This window comes from Anopheles merus, chromosome 2R (genome assembly GCF_017562075.2).
Source record: "Anopheles merus strain MAF chromosome 2R, AmerM5.1, whole genome shotgun sequence".
In the NCBI taxonomy this organism is placed as follows: Eukaryota; Metazoa; Arthropoda; class Insecta; order Diptera; family Culicidae; genus Anopheles; species Anopheles merus.
Window position 1 is genome coordinate 3,746,003 of NC_054082.1, and position 23,046 is coordinate 3,769,048.

A 23,046-nucleotide genomic window follows, 5' to 3' on the forward strand; every position below is an offset into this window, starting at 1 on the left:
AAGCTTTCGGGTGCTGCTCTCCCATTTCGCACTCTCAATCTGTTGCTGTTCTCGCGAGGAGTAGGACGCACGTACGTACGCCGCTGTTTTTGTCCGATTGTGTCGCGTGAGTTTTCCGGGTTTCCTGCGAGCCGGAAAAACAGGTTTTCCTCAGTCGTCATCGGGAAAGCCGACGAAAGGTACTGAAGCTAGCGTAGCCGCCCGTTCAACGGTAAAAGATTCCGGGCGTGTGTCTGCTGTGACGTGTGTTTTTTTCTGCTGCTGGTCGACGGAGCAAAAAAAAAGCGGAGCAGAAATCGGAATTCTTGCAGTATCAGTGTAGATGTGAGCTGCTGCTAATACGCTTAGTTCACGAAAGGCGGAATGGTGTGTGTATTAAAAAAATGCGATTCGCCGGGATTCGAGAGCAAAGTGTTCTTGTAACCGGTGAAGGGTGTTCCGTGATTCGTTCGGCGGAATGGTTGTCGTCAGCTGACTATCATCGAAGAATGTGAAACATTTTGCCAAATACAATTTTGATACCGAAAACAACATGGCAAGATGAGTCAACAGTTGCTCGCGATACAGTAAGTTCAGTGCCAGTCCACCACACACAAGCGAGTTCAAGTTCTAAAGCCGGCTACTGTGATGAAACTTCCCGATGCTTCTTCTATCTCTACACCACCATTCCACTGTGATGTTGTGTTAAAGCGTCAAACACGTCTTCAGCGCCAGAACCGTCCCCGTTCGGTGGCTTAAAGTTTCGCTCCCCAAAAAAAACTCAAACCAGAGAAGAAATAGTCCTGACGGGAAACACACAGGTTGTGTACGTGAATCTGGTTGGACGGCGTCTCAAACGGTGCGTGGCAAGTGTGTGTGTGTGTGAGTCGTTTGTTTTCGTTTGTCGCCATCTTCGCCCCCTGCCCGTCCTGTCCTGGTGCATTATCGGCCAGAGCTGGTGGAGTGTTTTGGTTGCGTGCAGTTGCACCGAGGGGCCCACCGAGGGTTCCCCTGGCCTGGCCGGCCTACCTGTGCGATGTGCATTGCGTTGCGTTGTGTTTGTTCCGTTGGTTCGTTGAATGTACCAAACACGGCGCGGCACACATATCGGCGTTACCTGTTTTAAAGGGCATATCATAAAAGGTGAATAGCTTTTGCGTCTAGGGTTTCTTCTGCGCTTTGCTGTGCGAGTGCGAGTGAGGCGGGCGAAACGAAAACGGGAGAAAACGTCTCAAGAAAAAGGAGGCGATGGCCTTTTCCCTGGGCCTGTGTATGTGTGTGGATAAGTGGCCATGTGTGTTTGTGTGTGTGTGTGTGTGTGTGTGTGGTTTGGGCTTTTCGATCGTGTGAAGAAGCAAGGTGAAGCCGTAAAGCCGATCGAAGAGGAGGCGAAGGAGTGGTGCTTTTTTCTTTCTTTCTTTCTTTCTTTCCTTCTTTCGTTACATCAAGTGTCGATCGATGTGTCAAAATAGTTGTGCGGTGAAAAATTTATGTTTCTTTTTATTCTAGCAACAACAACAAAATTAAGGCGTTAAAAGAAAGCCAAGTGTGTGAAGCAAAGTGCAAAAAGGAGGAGCATTTGTGTAGTTTAAGTAATTGTAGCTCCTCAATGCGTTGATTGTTGTCCTCAGTGTTAACAAGTGTGAGTTGTGTTTTGTGTATATTGAAATTAAATCCTGATCGTAAGCACTTCAACAAGATTCGACGTACAACGGCAAAAAGGTGCGTTATTCACACAATTCCAACAATTTCAAAATCAGGTTTGTACCGGGTCTACAATCATGCAATTGGTTATTCAACATAAGTCAGAGAGGAGTACAAATATAGGAAAAAATCTTAATATACAAGAAATGACGTTCAAGTCGCCCAATTCCCAATCTACTTTAGACGTTAAATTAATCCTTGTGCGCCGCCGGATTTGATTTGATCGCGAAATTAATGCCACCTTGGCGTAACTCGGTGCGATCGTGAGCAACCAAAGTTATGCTCTTTCCCCATGCTCTTCCCCCTCCCGTACCCACCTGGGCTGGGTGATTTGCAAACCAATTGGCGTAGCAATATTTATTCCGGTTCCAGCACGAACTCAGCGTGCAGTAAAAAATGCTGATCCGTTAAACGGTGCTTCTCTGTGACATACATACAAAGGCACAAAAGAACGTGTGACGACGACGACGACGACGACGACGGCGGGGCCAGTTTTCGGGGAGCGACTTTTCTCGCGAATTTTTATGCTGGAACGATCCAATGTCTGGCCGTCTGGTTTTTTTGTTGACTCGCTATTTCTCTCCTACTGCCCCCTGTTCTATTGGCAAAGTTTGTATGTGTGTGTGTGTGTGTGCCAGGGCTGATTCGGTACCGTCATCATTTGGGCTCCCTTTTTGCCTCTTTTTACCCCACGCGGCAGTTTGGTTGGTTCTTTACGTGGTGCTCTTAACGTGCACATTATCGCGAACCGATAAAATATCTTTTTCTTCCTGCTTCTTTTTATTTGTCTGCTCTCGCTGTTGGCCATGTATGCGTGGCAGCAACACACGCACACACAGCATGAAAACGGAGCTATCGGTGTGTTTGCTTAAACAGTTTATCCGCGAATAAAATAAAAATACGCGAGAACGCACCTACACAGAGAGAGCGAGCGAGAGCCACACAAGCGGGCGGCACACACAGAGACAGAGCAGCGGCGCGTCTAGGGCTTGGTGTTGGGGAGGCTTTTGGGATCTAACACACATCTGCTGCCGCCAGTGGCCCCAAAGCGTGCTGGTTGTTTGTGTGTGTGGGCTGTGTGACGGACAGATCCCCCCAAAACGAAACCAGTCGAACACCATCGATGGCCAACCGTCATCGGCAACGCGTTGCGCCTGGCTTGCATTTTTTGGTTTTACGGACCGCCACCCTCCCCTCCCTTCTTCTTCCCCTTTGGGCGTGATTCAAAACACGCGGAAAGGGCACACGTGTCTGTATGTGGTAGTAACGCGCGATCGTGACGTTCGAGTCCGCGTCGCCATGGTGAAGGCTTCTATTATTCTCGAACAACACAAGTTCGCTGCTTGGTGGTTGGGTTGTTTTTCCCCCACAACATGTTCTTCTTTAATTTACATTACCTCGCAACCAAACAAACTCGCACACACACACGGACATGCTGTTGATGGCGTTGTTGTTGTTGATGCGTAATGTAAGGATTTTTTGCTGTTTTTTATTCGTTTTTTTTTGTTTCAACTTTATTTTGGTCCGTCATCGCGGCGACCACACTGCCGCGTTGTTTGTTTCAGCTCGATTTCATTTTGTTATTTTCCTCTGCACACACATACACACACATGCTCATACACCTTGAAGCAGCGGGCGCGCGACGGTGGTTGCGTCCGACCTGCCTCGACTGCATTCCATGGGCAGGCGAAAAGAACACGAACGAACGAACGAATGAACCGTGAAAGCGCAGAATGGAAGAGCGGCGGCAAATCGAAAACCCAACAGCAGAGAGCAAGTCCCAATGTTAGGAGCCCTTTCAATGGAAGGAACCCGCCACGAAACAGGTCGTAGGGAATTGATCGAATCAACCCTTCGGTTGGATTCCCTGCCGTCCGGCAGACAGAGGAATAATAGTTGAATTCCCCTTTTTGTTTGCAGCCAAACAGCAGTTACCAGGAGCTTCCTTCCGCTCGGCAAAAGCTTCCCCAGGGGGACTCTCTGGCACGATGGGAAAAGCATTGGGTCTATTGTTTATGAATGAGGAGGTAAAAAAACTCTCCGAAATGGTTGAAATTGGCCTGTGATACTGTTCATTCGGTATGGTTTGGGGAGTTATGGCTTAATTTTTATGAATGAGACGATCAATAAACTTTAGTGTGTGTCCGGGGCATGCTTTATAAGCTCTCAAACTACCTCGTTTATCTACGGAATTCCTCGCCTGCATTCAAACTCAAATTATCAGACATAAAAAGGCCGTATTGCTTGAACCTTTGGTTGGGATTTTTCTTAAAATAATTTGTCTTCCAGAGCAGCTTGAAGTTGAATTGTGACTACAATGCGTAAGACGTAATTTAAAGTACAAATATTGCAACGGTAACGTTAAATGTCCTCCTGTCGGTATCGATTCGTACCACCGTGTACCTCGCCTCGTACAGAGAGACCCCAATGGAAAGAACTCGTCGGGTCCGGTTTACGTTGGCCGGCTGGTGGGGAGAAGGCCCGACAGGTCCGTTACCTCGCGCGACGAAGGGCGTGAGGTTGAAATAAAACTTGCATGCGTAGCAGCACAGCGCCTGCCAATGTATGGGTGCTGCCACGCGGGTTGTCTTCTCCCCATTCTGGTTGGAAGCATAATCCCACGTGGAGGCGAACGGGGAGGGTGGAAGGACCGATGGCTTTTTATTTTTGTTTTGCACGTTGTTCGTCCGCGCGCAACGTTTTCCATGGCCGATGCCGTCGTTACGATGCGTTACCCAGGCGTTACCTTCGCTTGTGTTCGTGCAAAGCAATTGGAATTCACCTTTTTTGTTATGCCGGATTTGTTTTTCCCCTATTCAAAAGCTAAAGTCCGTTTTTTCGATGGTCAAGAAAACAACACTCTCCCCCCCGTGGCAACTTGTAACCATCATTACGCGTTTAGCGACGCCTTCCAGCGACAGCTTTTCGGCGCCTGTTTGGCCTGAGATGAAACGATGAATTTGTTTTCCTTCCGGCGGTAGCGGGCGCACCTGTTTCGCAACATAAAAAAGCACGCACAAGTTCGCCGCAGAACACAAACATCAAAGCGAACGGGAACAACATTTTGTTTGCTGCATCGACCACCACCGCCCAACGGCTATGGATCGGGCCGGCCACAGAAGGCGAGGAAGGACCTCGACCTCGCGTCAGTGGGTGTAATCGAGCGCAAACGGAAATTTGTTTATTGTGCTCGTTGCTATGCGCCGTTTGGCTTGGGGGTAAACAAAACCACCTCGAGCCGCCACTTTCGTTCGCCTTGAAATTGCGCAGCGCCTAGCATCATCCCCCATGGTCACTCCAAAAGGGCTGTCGATTAGGGAAAGCAGCAGCAGCAGCAAAAAAAGCACATCAAACACTCACGCGCTACAGTTAGCAGAGTGCTAATCAACCGCCCAGTGCGAGTATCGATGACGGAATAGAAAATTCAAAACATCCGGATCGAAATCGGAGACCCGCGGCGACGGCGGACTGCGCCACTGGCCGCTTTCCCAGCAGTGCAGGCTTCTTGTGCATGTTGTGCCAGAGGCCACGGGAACGCATCGCTTTCACCATGGTGACGAAAATCAACATCGGCCATATTAAGTGCGGAAGGTTGCGGGAGCGCCTGAAAGTCGTCCACCATTAGCATTAATCAGCGTACCATCGGCAAGTTTCCGATGTCAACGCGAGGGCTGCGAAGCGCGTAAAAAGGCGTAAAACATGCGCTGGAAAAGAAAAGGAAGTGGAAGAGAAATGTTCAATCAAGCAGCGCGGCAGAAGAAAAAAAAAACTTTCTTTTGTCGGCGTAAAATTGTGGTACGATTTGCATATGGGAATGAATTTCGGGTGAAGATGGATGGGGTTGAGTTACAGGGCTTTTGTGCATTTTGTATCAGACGATACGTGCAAAACGGTCGAGTTGTACGGGTTCTTTGAAATCAGGCACTCAACTTCTTCTTCTTCTTCTATTTGGCGTAGCGTCCTACGCGACGCCAACCGCCCACCTATACAAATATAGGCTTTCGAGCAGCCGGATATAGTCAATCCTTGCTACGGGGGGGGCGGTCCATTCGGGGCTTGAACCCATGAATCCATGACGGGCATGTTATTGAGTCGTTCGAGTTGACGACTGTTCCGCGGGACGGTCTCCAAAGGCTCTCATCTCTGGTCTATAAATACGAGACACGGAAGCTTTCAAGCTCTTGAAACTTGTTTTAAAATTAGCTCCATACGCTAATTGACCGAACTGGCGTTGACTTCCAAGCTTCGAAATCACTCACCACGGCGACATGAATGATTCGTAATTAAGCAATAACACCTCTTGGCTCACTCCATAAATGAGCATAATTCAATTACAACCAAACAAGCGGCTCCAAACAACCCGGGGAAAAGAAATGATCCGATGCCGCGCCTCAACATTGGTGGCAAATCCTTTTTCCGCCCATTTGCTCTCGGCCCTCTCAGCCCAGGCAGGCGATCTATCTCTGATCGGATTAGTCACGGGAGGACAATAATCCGTCTATTAACGGCTCGTTTCAATGATGCGTCATCCTCAACTTACCAATTGGGGGTTTGTGAGGGGCATTTTTTTTGTTTTCAACCGAGCCCTCATAAAATTTTATACGCACCTTTCAATCAAAGGCAAGGCTTGGCCGCCGGGAAAGGTAAGTAAAACATAAGTCCATTAGTGTCACCGGCGGGCAGAAGGGACAGCCCAAATTCTGGTCACGTTTTGCACCTTGGCGCGCGTGAGCCTTTCTTTTTCCTTCTACAGCCCCAGGTGATGGCGGTGGCCGCACGTCACAGTTGTTTTTCTTTTTGTTTTGCTTTCCACGAGACGAATTGCTGCCAGGGTTGGGTTGGCAAAAATGTTGGAGACACATTCCAGCTTCGGGCGCATTCGTCCGCACTCCGGGTGTGGCGAAAGTGAAAGAAAGAGACAGAAAGAGAGTGAAAGAGGGCGTGTGTCCGACGGGACTCATTTTCCTTTAATGTCCGTGACGGTAACCTCACGAAATTCGCTTTATAAATGGCCACTCCAGAACTGTGCACAGGGTGTAGTGTGGTGTACCGGTCGATACTTAAGTCTCTTCTGCGGCCGGGGCGAGCTTTCGGATCGAATCCAGTAGCGACCGACGACCGGTTTATGTCCCGCGGGAAATAACTTAAATGTTACCGAACCACCACCGAACCGGGTCGTCGGTCGAAACACTCTTCATATTGTGTTTCTGTGTTCGTTTGTATGTGTATGTGTGTGTGAGGGGTTTCATGTTAAGAGTTATGAGTTGCCTCGATGCACGCCACGTGCGGGCGCTTTTCATCAGCCCGCAACGATAGCGAAGGCTCCGAAAGTCGACGGACGAATCGGTCGCTTCGGGCAACCTGGCACACACACACACACCCTGGTGTGCCTGCGGTGTGCTAACGTGTTAATGTTGTTTTGCGACTTACGGCCAAAAGATAGTTTTTGTACTGGTTTGGACTTTCTATGGGTTCCTTCCCTCCCTTGAGTCTTGCCCTTGTGAGCCTCGCTGAGCGAGCCCTGCAAGCAGCAGTTGGCCAGATTGTTAGCATAGTTTTTAGCCTTGTTTTCAACGCCTAACTTTGGCCCCGAAATAGTGTTACGGAATAGAGCCAGCCCTGGAACGCACGTTTGTGAATGAATTGGAAGTGATGTGCAGAATGAGTTGTTTTAGTACCATTCAATTCTGTTTAAACGTGACGAGAAAATCGGCTTGAAATAATGTTTAGATAGAAGCCAACATTATTGCAAAATAATTCTGCATGGCAATGAAGCAGTATAGCTGATGCTGATCTACTGCAAGCACAGAAATAAAACATAAATCTTCTTAAAAACAAACGACTGCCGTAGAAACATTTCAAAGCCACGCTATCACGTTTACAATTCACCCGCAAAACGGTTTGCATTTCATTTGTTCCATTTCCTATGTGGACTCAGTGGCTTTTGTACTCTCTGCACGCGGTTGATGTTTCAATCCGGATCACACGCTGCTGAATGAAACGTAAATTTCCACTCATCAGTTTCGTGCCTGATGAGTCCTGTTTTTAGTTCCGTAGTCAACGATGCGAAATTCCACTGACCGTGACCGGGATGGGGGGGCCGAAGGAAATTAAAATGCACACACAAAATGAAAATGAATGGCAAGCAAACATGCTGAAAATCGAAAAAAGAACAACCTTTTGCACGCGTGAATGTTTGTTTGTGTGTGTACACACAACGTGAAAGTGTATGGAGGAGCATAGTTTGTGAATCGATTCGTACACTAGACTGCGGCCGGGAGGCGACGAAAATAAAAGCAGAGAGGCTAAACCAATGCCTTCGACCTTGCCCTTGGACTTGCCCGGTGGTATCTAATATTTGTTATTCAGTACGCTCGACTGAAGCCGCCCCGAAGGCAGGTGCTCTTTTGCGGGCCACTGTTCGATTGGGGCACAGGTTGTTATGATGATGATGATGATGATGATGAGTGTCGTGCGATATGAAACGTTGTCCACTCCCGGGGGGCACGCAAGAAGAAGGTCAAATCATTTTCTGTGTGTGCTCACTTCACTGCCGAGCGAAGGAAAAACAAACAAATGGAGAAGAATTGGTGAAGAAGGAGGAGGATTGGTGGGTGGCAATAATAGATTACTCGGTCGTACTGGACGCATGAATTGACGGGACACGATTGAATGTCCGGTACGGCCAACGCTAGGGGATGAATATTAATTTCCCATGCGTCAGCTTCTTGAGAATGTACCGCTCAAACTTTGCCATTCGTCAGAAGTGTTCTTCTGTTAGGTAGAAGCCTCTTTTAGGTAGAAGTAGAGCAATATTTGCTGTCCCCATCAAATGGAAGATTTCTATATGCGCCCACTAAAGTAAATGTAGAACAATTCCAAGAAGAATCCGTCCGTCTCAGTTGTGTGAATTTCATAGCAGCCAAAGTCGGCCATAGTTTGCAAATTGATTGATGACATAAATACACCGTTAGAGGGTCCTCGCTAATACCGGCTACCTCTGGGGTTGGGAAAAAACTCACCCGCATTTGGTGTGATTATTTTAATGGTAAATATTGTCTCGCTCAAAAAAAGTTGCTCGAGAATAATTCACTCAATCGTGTTCCTCCGGACCGGCGGCTAAAAAGCGTTGGATTGTTTACTTCTTACTGCTTCATATTTAGATATCGCCGTTCCCGACCGAGACGAGCCGGTGGTGGAAACTGAATTGATTTAAAACATTCCATCGCTTTTATCGCTATCGAGGGTGATTTTTCTGTCGCGCTTTCGCGTTCCGTTCCGCGGTGATCGTGCCTGCGGAAACTTCCACAAGCCCGCGATATATTTTATGCGTCAGTGGGATGGGTGGATTGGTGGGTAAAAAAAAGGGCAGAAAAAAACGCAAGCGAAAGTGATTGAGGAGGACGGTTTTCCGTTTGACTATGGCTCGAACTTCCAGACAGCCCACCCCGGTAGTCAGGCTTCGAGGTGGAATCGAAGACGTTTGCTTCCGGATTGGGGGGAAAACGGAGCACAAAAAAAAGCGCGCCAGCTCGGTGATTGATTCGATGCGGGGGGGATGATGGTGTAAGTGATAGAGAGGGCGTTATCTTTCGCCGACCATAAGCCCTGAGTCGCTGCAGCCGAGCCGGATGACGACCGACGGACGAGAAAATAACTGTCACCCAAAGATGGATGGATTTCGCTTCCGATTCCGCAGTGTCGCTAATACCTCCTTCTGTCTTCCCTGCCCCGCAAGCTGGCCAATTTGGTTGACCCCGGTTGTGCAGTTTCGATGACGCTACGTGCTCTGAACCGTCTGCCGATGGTTGCTGCCGTTGTTAATGCGATACAACCAACCAACAAGGAACTCCCGGAGGGTGCAAAAAATAGGTTGAAAGTGATACACTGGGAGCGATTGCACTTGCCGAACCTAATCGATCAATTAATGTTGTCGTACGGAGTTGTTGCGATGGGTTTAGTGTTTCAATTAATTATCGGTTCCCGGTACGACTTTGTCTGCTCAGCCACACGCTCTGTGGTTCGTTGATCATGCAATGACATGTTTAGTAATTTAAAATATGAGATAATTATCCTTCTAGCTGACAATTCTCTTCTTTTAGCTGACAAGTTTCTTTCTAGCTGTTCCACATTGTATAAAGTAGTTTGGAATGCTACTAAAATGACAGAAATAATTGAAACAGTAGCTCGATTCGATTCTGTGCCGCTCTCAGTCGGATTAGTTCCAAACTTTCACAATCCATCCCACACTACGAAAAGACCGAAAGCAATCGATTATGATGAAAGTAATTAAGTTAATTTTTGCCAACCAGCATACAACTAACCAAGTTTCATCAGCAATTTCCCCCAATCCATCCGGCTTAATTAAATGTCATTCTAGCCCAACTTTAATGTTATTCATTTCGCCCTGAAAACCCCTGAACGCTCAAAAAATAATCAATTGTTTTCCAAGCGTCTCCTCTCCGAGCTCTCCCATCAGTCGTCCGTCCATTGTGGGCCTTTTTTTCGTCTGTAACTTGGTGTTTCGTTTCACAATTTAATGAATTGCTTGGCGCTTTGGATGACAACAAAAAGAGGGAAATCCTCTCCCAAACAAAACAAAAAAATACAAATGTATTCTAAACACTGGCAAACGCTCTTCCAGCGAGCCAGCTACGCACAAGCTGACGCAGCCCGATGAAAAGTTTGTTGGTCCCGTTTGACAGGGTCCGTTCCTGCGTCCGTGCCTGCGCCATTCCGTCGCCGCCACGCAACGCAAACTGTCACTCAAATGCAAATCCTGTGTGTTCCCGTCCGCTTGCTTCATGAACTCTCGGCCGCCCCAAATGATGGGACAGGCTATGCGGGGTCATCTTACTTCGTCGTCGCACAAACTTGCCAGCCGTCATCGTCCGGGTACTGTTTAGCAAAGAAAACAACCTTCGCTTTTCGCCGGAAGACTCTTCTCCTTTCTACCGAAACCAATAAAACAAATCCGATTAGCAATTTAGTGTATAATTGGGACGAGCCTTATTAAAGTGTCGTCGCTGGCGCATAATCTGGCGCCTGTGTTGTTTCTCGCCTCTGTTGGTGTGTACAATCTTGAACCCAGGGCCATACCGCTGCTGTTGTCGTGGTTGGAGAGTATGAAGAAGCGGTTCCTGGGTGTGATAGGTTAGGGTAAAAAAAAAACACAAGTAACTGACGGCCAGCATTGGTGGTGAGCTGGTTAAGGCTTCTGTTTAAGACCGCACAACCGTGGTGGTGAGCTGGTTAAGACCGCACAACCGAACGACAAAATCTTTCTATTATAAAATGTCGTATTTTTAGTATCTCTTCTTTCTGCAAACTTTAAGATCTGCACAAAAATGTTTAATTTCGTTTGGTGGGATGAAATTCGCTAGTCTTGATGTCAGACTCTGCAAAGAAAAACCCCGTTGCCCTAGGACGTCGGGTCCTTTCGTTGCTTTAAAGCGCGCGAGCCAAATTTATAATTCCCTCGCGTGGTGGGGGCAACCGGTCCGAGCCATCCACCTCCTCCCCTTCCATCCACTAAGTCGCTAACCGCTAACAAATAGAGACGGCGGTCACGTGCCGCTGAAGTTTGGTCGCTAAGTCGCAAGTAGACGGCAACGACGACGATGGTTTTCCGATGCCCGGGTGATTATTAGGATGGAGCAGCGACTATTTGTCACCGAATTTGCTTCCCATCGTGGTGGTAAACGGCTTTTCCGGCCGGCTGATATTTCACGTTCGATTGGATCCTCGCACTGTGCAGGCTCAAGCTCCTTTTGCCGTTACAGTTCGGTGTAGATGGAGAATGGAAGCCATCCTTCGAATGGGTAAATATTTGTATAAATCGTCGCTCTGCCCCTAATAGAGAGGTAATGAATATTAAAGAGATACTTAAAAATGGTCCAGGATTGTTGTTGCCGTCCGTCGCGTCGCTTGTGGTGGCAGTTTCGTTGGAAAATCGATTAGATTTTCCGTTTGTCTGCGGCCAACGTGTATCTGTGACCGATATAATGTCAATTGAGTTTCCCTTCGAAGCCGCTAGAATTGCTTCACCTTTCGTTACATAAACCGTATAAGGGTGTCTGTGTGTGGGATGAAAATAAAAGGTTTTCTGCTGGCTCAATCGTTTCGAAAACACTGCGGAACAACAATGTCCAGACAGAGTCAACAGCGGGAGGGTTTTCGGAACATACTCAGCTTCCCGGCGAACACCAGTGACTTATCCTTCATCCACTAATGTGGACTTGTGTTTGAAAATCGATTGACTCGAGTCCGGGAAGGTGACTCCGGCAGCCCAGTTTTGGGGAAGGTAGTGGATAAATCAATTCCAATAGGAGTCCTTCCGGAAAGGCTAACAATTTACCAACGATGCCAAAAAAGCGGAAAAATGAACACTACACATTCAATCCGAATTTTCCGAGAAACTGTTTTGCGGTATTTTCTTCGTTCACTCGAAAAAGAAACAACCCTTAGTCAGGTGAATGGAGGAACCAGAGCGCGTATTGCTCGATTGTATCAGGAAGTACCGGAAGCAAGGTCGGAGCAGGGACGGAGAGACTAAATAAAAATCCTAACCCGTTCGTGTCGGTATCTGATTTGCTCGCAATAAACATTCGCCGGAAGTTTGCTTCCCAATTGTCGCTGGCGTTTGTTTGCGTTTCCGCTTGCCAAGGCATGCACACACACGCACACTCGCACACGAGGGTCACCCTTCAGTAGCAGTCAATTGGCGTTCGTAGTGAAAGAAGCCGTAGGGAATCGCTAGAGGAGTTTTGTGATATCGATCGATTGGTGTGACATTTTTTTCCCCACATTCGCTTCTGCCCGGTAGAGCGCTATCAGTTGCGCGTCTTTTGCATAAAAAAGAAGAGTTTCCCGAACTGCTTCATCGTGCTCAGCATCATCGGTGGGCACGTGTTGTTGCGGGTGCGAAAAATATTGACAAGCTCTCTAACGTGTCTGGAGCATCAATATGACGAACACTTGCACTGAAGAAGAACTAGTAAGATGGTAAGAAGGAGAGGAAAAAAAAGAGGGGAAGCTATTGAACGAAAAATAGAACCAGTACATCAGGCTCAGTGCCGGCGGTGAAAATGCGATCCTTTAAGGTCCTTCAATACACCCAACCAGTATACATGGTGCGAATGGGAAAAGTCATGAAAAACACACGCCCTTCCTTTCCATGTTTAGTGGCTGTTTGATATTTTTTTTGTGCTGCTTCCTTTTTTGCAACCACCACCTACTCAAGAATATGCATATTTTACAACGCGGGCAAGTGAGCCCGGGTGTGAAATGGAAAAGTGGAAAAGAAAAGCAAAATAAAGAAAGGAGTTGCTTATCGTCGGTGGCAGGGCGTAACGAGTGGCGCGATTTGACATTCTAATAGAATATTTATTCTCCCTCCAGTGACATTGTTTTCGGGGACACTGTGCTCAAGTCGGCACTTCACTGCCTCACATGTGGCGTGTGTTGTGTGTGTGTGTGTGTTTGGCATCCTCAATTCTGGCAGGAATCGTTTTCCACTTTGCTGTGTATCGGTTTCACCATCGAGACGACGGTGCAATCAAGCGTACAAGAGAGGGTGTCTTGGCGGTGGTACATTGATTTTACGACACCCATCCGCATCCGCGCACCGCTGGCTCGTCGCAGGATGTTGCAACATATGTTGGAGTACTGGTAGTTGATGTTTGGTTGATGGTGGCGCAGGATGATGACGGGGCTGCTGCTCACGCTCCTTCTTCTTGCGATCGATCCACAAGACGAAGAGTGTGTGATGTGCGATTAAGTGATTTTAATTAGCGATATTACACACCCGGGAAATCTCACGGGCGTTCTTGTGTGTGTGTGTGTCTGTGTGTGCGAATCGTTCAAGTGTAAAGTAAAAAACGGGGGATTAAATTGTGCTTATAAAATGGATGGCTTTATTGGGAAAATCAGATGTGTCTGGGGGTATGAAATTCACATTATGGAATAGCACTTTTTCTTGTAACAGATTTCTCACTCACTCCAGAATCAACAAACCATTTAAACGCTCATAAAATATCAATAACCCCTCCACGCATAGTGTTGGGTAAAGTGCTGCTGTGCGCACTGTGCGCACAGCACACCATACTGTGCGCACAGCACAGCACAGTGCCTTAAGTGCTACCACAGTGCTAGCACTTTCGCACAGTGCTAGCACAGTGCTAGCACTTCCGCACAGTGCTAGCACTTTCGCACAGTGCGCTCTCTGAGCACAGTGCGGAAGTGGTAGCACAGTGTTAGCACTTTCGCACAGTGCGCTCTCTGAGCACAGTGCGAAAGTGCTAGCACAGTGCTAGCACTTCCGCACTGTGCTCAGAGAGCGCACTGTGCGAAAGTGCTAACACTGTGCTACCACTTCCGCACTGTGCTCAGAGAGCGCACTGTGCGAAAGTGCTAGCACTGTGCTAGCACTTCCGCACTGTGCTCAGAGAGCGCACTGTGCGAAAGTGCTAGCACTGTGCTAGCACTTCCGCACTGTGCTCAGAGAGCGCACTGTGCGAAAGTGCTAACACTGTGCTACCACTTCCGCACTGTGCTTAGAGAGCGCACTGTGCGAAAGTGCTAGCACTGTGCTAGCACTTCCGCACTGTGCTCAGAGAGCGCACTGTGCGAAAGTGCTAGCACTGTGCTAGCACTTCCGCACTGTGCTCAGAGAGCGCACTGTGCGAAAGTGCTAGCACTGTGCTAGCACTTCCGCACTGTGCTCAGAGAGCGCACTGTGCGAAAGTGCTAACACTGTGCTACCACTTCCGCACTGTGCTTAGAGAGCGCACTGTGCGAAAGTGCTAGCACTGTGCTAGCACTTCCGCACTGTGCTCAGAGAGCGCACTGTGCGAAAGTGCTAGCACTGTGCTAGCACTTCCGCACTGTGCTCAGAGAGCGCACTGTGCGAAAGTGCTAGCACTGTGCTAGCACTTCCGCACTGTGCTCAGAGAGCGCACTGTGCGAAAGTGCTAACACTGTGCTACCACTTCCGCACTGTGCTTAGAGAGCGCACTGTGCGAAAGTGCTAGCACTGTGCTAGCACTTCCGCACTGTGCTCAGAGAGCGCACTGTGCGAAAGTGCTAGCACTGTGCTAGCACTTTCGCACTGTGCTCAGAGAGCGCACTGTGCGAAAGTGCTAGCACTGTGCTAGCACTGTGCGAAAGTGCTAGCACTGTGCTAGCACTTCCGCACTGGTTCCAAGTGCGCACTGTGCGCACAGTGCGCACAGCACACTAAAGGCAATGTGCGTGTGCGCACAGCACACTTAATTGTGCTACTTTACCCAACACTATCCACGCACAGCTCCTTTTGGGCGTATTTGTGCCTAACCCTTAACGTGTTGAATTGACACGTAACAAGGTTTGACGGTTGCGGCACAGCAGCACAACAACAACACATTCTCCACGCTATCCAAAGCGCTATTCGCTTACGCTGTCAATGCGAACGCCGCCCCATTCCCGCTTATCGATTTCACTCCGTCCTTCCCACAGGGTGTAAGAAAAGTGCGCAAGTAGCAATTGATTGCTGCCATTCTTCCATTCGATCGACATCGGATAGTAACACCTGCGACCTAATGCGAACGGTTGCAGAATCCTACGCCGTCGACGACGACTACAACGACGCGCAATCCTTCTCCGGTACGACCTCAACGACGACTTTGGTGGCACCATATGCAATGCGCACACCCCCTTCGCTTCACCAAAGAACCGAGGCACCAATAGTAAAGGCCTTTAGCAGGGAAGGAAGCTAAAGGTAAATCCTTTTACCAAATCACTCACTTACGCTCTGCCGCTGCACAACCCTTTGCGTCCCTCGAGTGATACTGCCTGGGAGTGTGCACTTGTGTACTTCCATTTGCCATTATGTTGATTTCGTTTCGTCGAGATTGGCTTTCTTGGATTGAAGTCGGCATTGGGCAGGAGAGAGAGAGAGGTGGAGGAGAATAGCGCTCCGATGAAAACAACAGCTTTTACACCATTGTTTTATCATTTAATACCAGCGCCTGCCTGCCCCAAGTGCGGTACAGTTGCTTTCGGGTGCAGGAATTGTAATTGCAAATCAATTCCTAACGTCATTTAGACTTAGTTCGTTTGTTGGCATGGCAGATGCTGGGTGGGTTTTTTGGGGTTACCCTTTACCGTAAGTCTCTGTGTGCGTGTGTGGGAGCGAGGGTCATTTTTGGGAGCTTGGGTGTGCTTCCGGATGAAATCGTTTGTCGGATCGATTGACGATGATGGTGATGAGAGCCGGAGATGTGGTGTTGATAGCTGCCGCTTGGCCCTTGATGTCCGACCCAGCGGAACGACCGGTGGGGATGAAAGTCCTTTTGATGTCCGCCCGATCAAAGGCCGTCTCGATTGGACGTCGGAACATTCGCCTGGGAAAATGTGGCATACGATAAAAGGGTAGCATAGTTTAGCAATGCTAATAAATTAGTTGCATTTAAGGAGAGTGGATTAAGATGACAGAGCGATTCGAGCGTTATCTCCCGATTGGATCCAGTTGAGTTGCTTGAGAATTTGTGAAAATTAAACTTGCTAACATGTAAGTCTTGTTTGAATTTGTTAGACGCAGACGAACCTCGTTTGTTGTACGAGACATTTATTTCGCAATTGGCTGTCTTGTGACGGTTCTTACTGAAACATAATAAATTTTCTAATTCGGTTGTAGACATAATGTCCAGCAATTCCAGCAATGCGTTCCCCGTGGTTTGAAGATTTAATTGCGCAGTGCTCTTTCATTATTACTCCCGCCAACCCCTTGCGCGAGCAATGACCGTTTGTCGCAGTTCCGTGACGACGGTAATTTTCCACACCGCAATGCAGTTTTACTGTACTCGGAGTCGGTGGTCGGTGGATGTTGCTGGTCGCTTCTTTTTTTTCTTCTTCTGCTGTTCACCACAACTATCCTTCACGTCTAACCACAAACCCTGCATGACTGGCCGCCCTTAGCAGTACGCGGTCTTACGGTTCCCTTTACGGTTCATTGCGTGCCATACCACCAACACCACGAGCGGCAGCAGCAGCAGCAATGCTGAAGAGAAATAGTGACTATCCAATTCAATTTCACCCGTTGCCTTCATTCCTCTGCCGGTGCCGGATGTTCGTTCGTACGGATGGATGGCTTTTGGAACGATCCATTTCTATTTCTTTCCCTACTGGTGGTATGATCGCCATGCTGGGGGAGCTCTAGTAGTTTTTCCGACCCTTCTGCTGCGCGAATGCAGCGATGGGGCGTGGGGCAACGCTTTAACCCAAGGAACGTTGTGATTATGAACAATTTGGTGAGAGAATTCGTTTAATGAAATGTGGCTTTGGCGTTAATCGTGGACGGAAGGACGGAAGATGATGAGTTCCATCTGGTCGAGAGAAAGCCAATTGTTAGGAAGATGGAGAATAATCTTCCATCATTTCGACGGCCGTTTGCAAGTATGTCCATCGTCATACGCTTAGTAGTGTTTGAGCTAGATATGTAAAAATGGAACAATACATTATTGAACTTTATTGAGCAAATGGATGTGATGTACTCGGTCAATCGTGGTTTATAAAATGCTTGATGTACAAATTGTAAATTAATTTCTATGTTCCCACGTCCTGTGTGACATCATCTAGCAAATCATTATTTCTTACCTGTTTAATGTATGTTAGCAATAATTTACGGATGCGGATATATAATTAAGCCGGGTGTAATTATTGTGCCTCCCATTTTCAGTACACCACACCTTAGTCAAACATTCAAATTCAAGCCTTGTTTCTGTTGTACAACATTATGACGTTGCTCCCACGCCCGAATAGAAATGGAGCGACCGTTTTCCGTTGTATGCAAAACCTTTGCTATAGAAACCGAAAACAGCAAGCCGGCCTCGCACAGGCAAACACCCGAAACCAGGTCAATGCCAGATACCAAATATTATTGTACGCCCCGTTCCATTTGAGTGATTATTTAAACCTACACCTCCCTGCATCGTCACATCGGAGGGAAAGAGCCGAAAGCATGCGACGTGAAGCATGGAATGCATCCACGTTTGACCCGTTCAGTCGCTGCTGTGTTGCCCCCTGGCGCAATGCAGCGTTTGTGTGCCTCACGGCCGGGCAGCGCAGAGCGCAACTGTAGCATAATAACGGCGGCGACATAATCAGTCGTTCGTGCGAACCAGTGGGCAAACAATTGAATTTATGTTGATTTCGAATCGAATCAAGCGACGTACGACTGACCGATTGTGTGGAATAAGTGTCGCGATTTGTTTGTCAATTAACACCTTTAAGGATTCAAGGATAGTGTCTTAACACAATATTTGAGATCAGTTCGATTTATTGTCGCTTTGAAAACAGTTTTTCTAACACTTCCCCTTACTCAACCAACGGTCTTTTGTTGCGGACACAGGCTGATGGATGTGAAGCTCACTGTTACGCAATCATAAATTATAATGAAACATATTTCCATATTTCCAATTTGGCGCCTCTGCACAGGCTCTTACGAAGCGTCTTAGTAAGGAGTGCGGTTCCTCAATAACGTCCAGCAATTGCCTTAATGGATAGTGCAAAGCCGTGTACAGGGATAGGGATCCATCGTTCTCTCTCTCTCTCTATCACTCTCCTTCTCTCGGTTACCATCCTGCTCGAAAGGTTCATGCAAATTTTCGACAATGTAAGTCTACACGCTCGAAGCGAAGGCGCATTGTTAGCCGCTGATCGATAGGAAAGGGATCGATTGTTGGGCTATAATTAAAACGAGATGCAGTACACCGAGCCATGGAGCTGCATGGGGCAGCAATCTCGAGATGAATAATGCAGCGCTAACCACTAGCTACTGCCGCCGACCGTGGGGGTAAACTTTTGCAAACTTTGGTCCCTGGTTGGTCTTAGAATGCAACCGTAGTAGTATAGCGTTAGTGTATTATAGTGCGGACAAAGGTGTTTGCTTTTAATTTCTTTAATGCACTGTGTAAGGGAACAGTTGCCAGTGGATTTTAGAGCATAATTTAGAAAGGTTTACGTATAATCTGTGTAACATAATTGCATGTTTCAATTAGTAAAAATATTTTGAAGAGGCAGTTGCTAATTTAAGAGTGTTCATTAAAGTGGACTAACTGCGACTCCTAGACAGATCTCGAAAGACATGGCAGAAATGGTTCTGGCAGTAAGTCTATTTGCGTTAGCACGCACGGCATAACTTCCATCCAATTAGCCAAGATTGAACTGAAATCTGTCGTAGGATTTGAGTTTGGACAGCAGCGGCCTACGCACGGAACGGTAAGGCACGCTAAAATCGGCTACAAAAATAGCACCATGCTCTCGCGTCGTTAGTCTGTTGGCTTCATGCTATACTCTTGGGAACAACATGAAGACGAAAAGCACACTTCTTCGCACGCGTTTTCTTCTACCAAAACCATTAGAAGAGCTTGGAAATGTCCTTTAATTGCTCCACGTTCTTACTGCACAAACATCACGCAGCATGATTGGGGCAACTTTAAGACTCATTCGGCTGCGAAAACTTTTCCCGAAAAGGGTGTTTTTCCTCCGGTCTGTGTTGAGTTCGATTTTTTGGTAGCGCGCTCTTACATTACGTGTGATGATGGCGCACAACGTACTAACACGCTCAGTTGCGGTTAGGAATCCTTTCGCCGATAAAACCGCTAACTAGCCGACATTCGCACGCGTTTATCCCCGGGTGGTGGTGGCTGTTCCCTTTAAACCCCCAAACGTAAGATGGGAAAATGGGCTCGATAATCTGTTTCCCAGTCCGTCGTGGCGGGAGCCGAGTGGAGTCCTGTGTTACGCCGTGTGTATCGTTTGTTCTTTGCCTTTCTTCCCATCATGTGTTGGGAAGGAACCCGTAAGCTGTTTCATCGTCTGGCAGAAAGAAAGGGAGAGTATGTGTGTGTGTGTGCGTATGTTGTTAACCTCACTTCTTATGCTGGGAATTTGCGTACGCGGAAAACCGGGAAAATCAAGCACAACACACCCCGAAGCAAAAAGGATGCAAGTGAGCAAGAAGCGAACCAAAACTAACCGACAACAAAGCCAATTCAGGACCAGGGCAAGGTTGTATATGTGTGTGTGTGTGTGCGTGACGTTAGCAGCATGATTCTCACGAAAGAATTTGCGCTTTGTCAGCATCGTCCGCAGTGCTGCTTGGCATGCCTTAAAGATTCAGGTGGATTTCTGTGTGGCGACGTTATCTTCGCGGAAGGATTGAACTGTGGGCTTTTACATCATCGCAATCAACCACCGAGAGCGGGGCAAATCGATTCCGTTTGAGGCGTTTTAGTATGTATGTGTGTGTGTAGGTCAGTGAACATATTCATTTTCGTCCCTGTCTTACGACACAAAACTGTGTTTTTTCGCTTATCGCTTAGCTAAATCATAACGTTAGACGTCACATCATCATCGATTAGCATCGTTACGGAGATGTGCGCATGTTATATGGTCCTGCATGATCTAGAATCTTGCCATTTATTTTCTGTATCGGCTTGCGCGAAAATGCGAAACCGAAAAAGAAAAACGTCAAAAAGGATCTTTTTTGTTACAAGAACTTATTCCATTTCATTACATGTTTTTCACAAAGCCACTGCTCGCTTTATGCACAGCAGGCTGCAAGGACGTTTGAAATTGGAAAACGAAAAAAAAGGAAGTTGGATGCTCATTTTCTTGCCTGCAGCAGCAGCAGCAGCAGCAGAAACTCTAATCAAGCGGCTGCGAGCGCGCTTGGGGATGGATTTATTTCCATTTGAATTAAGATTACGAAGATGGCTTGTCGGAAACTGTCGTTGTGGGGAACCGGGTGGGCAAGGCAAAAAGGGAGCTGGAACATGTTGGCGTATGGTTGATAAATTCACGTAGCAAAGATGAATATTCAATTGCTGTGAGTAGATGAAGCAAATGAAATCGGTGGGCAAAAAATGGAAAGAGTTCGTTTGCGTCACAAGAGTGTTTGGAATGAGACTTCCATACATTTTGTCATTTTCTTGGTATGTCGGAACAGACAAAAAGATCTGTTTCCTTCGCGGAAAAGGGTATACTTTTTGATTAAATTTTATCTTTGAAAATACGAATTATTTAAAGAAATTCAAATGATAAAGAAAAGAGTTGGATGTATTCTGTCTTTTTCACAAATAGGTAAATCTAGTAATTATTTTACTGTTGTTGAAATGATTAATGCAGCATGCCAAATCCACGTTATTTCCAGCTGTTTCTGGTCCTTCGATCATAACCTTGAAGCAAATGAAGCATATTTGATAATTAATTAATTACTTTCTTTCATGGTTCGTTTCGTGAAACTCAAGGACGCTCGATTGCCTGTTTGAGAGTTACGCCTTATTAACAGCCAAACCGAACCGGCCCAATCCTTTTTGATCTTTAATTATAATCCTTCCACCTTTCGCGCAATTTCGAAGTCAAAGGTTAATCATAACAGAAGCTATCGAACAACAACAACAACAAATGCCACAAAGACGCAACAACGGGTGCACGAAACGACGAACCCTTATGTTATTGTATTTATTTTTCGGTACTTATCCATGGCAGCGAAGCTCTCCCAGCCCTGGCGCACGGAAACGGATCGTCGCTCGAAGGATGATAAACCGTAATAGTGTGGGTCCCCCCTAAGTAATTCGTTTAAAGGGCAGCTATTTGGTGGTTTCCTTTTCAAGGTGACTTGCCCTTAATACGAAGCTCCTAAATTTTGACTGCCAGTCGCCTTCGCTCGGGTGCGCTGTCCTTTACTACAGCTGAGCACGCAAAATTAACATAAGCTTTAGGAAGAGGCCGAGCTCCGAACAGTGCGAGTGAGAGTGAAAACGAGCGGATCGCTCTTTGTCTCTGCAACATCCACCTGACGCGGAAAGAGTCAAGAGTTTTCATTTTTTGGTCGCGGAAAAAGGGATCAAATGTTGAAACCACACCGTGTCTGACCAGTGCGTCGTCCGTCGGGTTGGATTGGTTGCTTCCGAGCCTTGCAAAGCTGTCGCTTGCCTGCCAACGGCACATTTCGGACGATGATATTCGGTTGCCGTGTTGTTTGAAGTTTTCCACCGTGTGCGGTCTATATATGTGTGTGTGCGTGTTTGAAACCGTGGGATTGTCGGTGAAAACGGTTAGTTATAAGCCAATCCGGCCGACCGTCATGTTACAGTCAACCACTTCATCGCTACCGGTCGGGGGAAATGAAACACAGAAATTCGTTTGAATGTTCATGTTAACATGCTGTTACCGGTAAATTATTTGGCTAATTCTACGAAGCTGTATGCGGTGTGTTTTGCAATTTATGTGTGTGGCTGAATAATGTAGCGCGCTGTGTGTGGGCACGAATTTAGGAATGTGGTAGCGCATGATCGGTTGAAGTTGATTAGGCATAGTAGATGGTTTGGTAATAAATTGAGCCGTTGAATTATGTATTTGAACTAATGAATAATGAAATGTCGAGAGCAAACTGGTTTTGCCAAATTTAACCATAGGAAAGAAAGCACTGGGCGCAGTATGTGGGCCTTTGAATGTGTAGCAGGTGAGATGGGATTTGATAAAATTGTGCAAAGTCAGAGAAAAAGGAGTTGCAATGTCATTTTTCTTTGTCTTCTATTCAAAACTGTTATCATTTCCCTTCCCTTAGGGTCTTCCCAAATTCTCATATACCAAGCTTATCTGGTACAGGTACACGCTCCCATTAAGCGATCATTATGTTCGCTGCATCACTTTTCTTGCCTGTCCAAGAGCCCCGAAGCGAGAGGGCTCGAGTGGTAGCGTCCTTTCCGCGACATCTCTCCTCAGCGCCACTTTTCATCGTCAATGGTAAGGAACAAAGTTTTCCTTTTTGTCTCCCGCCGACACAAAAGACATTAGCAATTGTCATACTCCCCCCGAATGTGGGTGGAGGAATGGTGAAGCTTCCAGTGACCGGCAAGCAATCATCACTGTCGTTATCCTTTGCACGTTTGCTCGTTTTAATGACATCTAACCGTGTGTCGGTCATATGACAGTGGTCGGGCTCTCGTCCCCTGCACGCTAATGGCGAGAGCACGCTCGACAAGAGTTTCCCACAACCCGGGTGTGCGACAGTTTTCCACCGCGCAAGCAGTGTTGTTGTGCTGAGTCGGTTTAATTTGAGTCGCTACCCAACTTCACGGCAGGAGAACCGTACCGGGAAATGGAACGGATGAGTGGAAAGGGCTAGCACCGGCCCGGTAGGAGTCCACGCTGGCAATCAACTGAGTGAGTTGAAGTGCTGAAGATGATGACGATAATGATGGGACGGTTAGCTGAAGTAATCGTGCGCGCGCGCACTCACTCCCCGTGCATGTCGTCAGCAAATTGGGCCACCTGGATTGGTTCGAAAGCGGTCGGTGGTGTGTCCAAGAGTTGTCG

At 47.3% G+C, this 23,046-nt stretch overlaps 1 protein-coding gene across 9 annotated transcripts in view; it reads left to right on the plus strand.

Moving 5' to 3' along the window:
- Positions 1–23,046, plus strand: part of LOC121603632 (putative uncharacterized protein DDB_G0286901) — an 83,002-nt gene continuing 59,956 nt past the window's right edge. For 2 of the 9 annotated variants that reach the window (XM_041932657.1, XM_041932666.1), the window contains exons 1-2: positions 42–179; positions 1,489–1,701. The gene's annotated coding sequence lies outside the window, so the exon portion shown is untranslated. The other 7 variants (XM_041932664.1, XM_041932658.1, XM_041932660.1 and 4 more) reach the window with 7 other exon arrangements.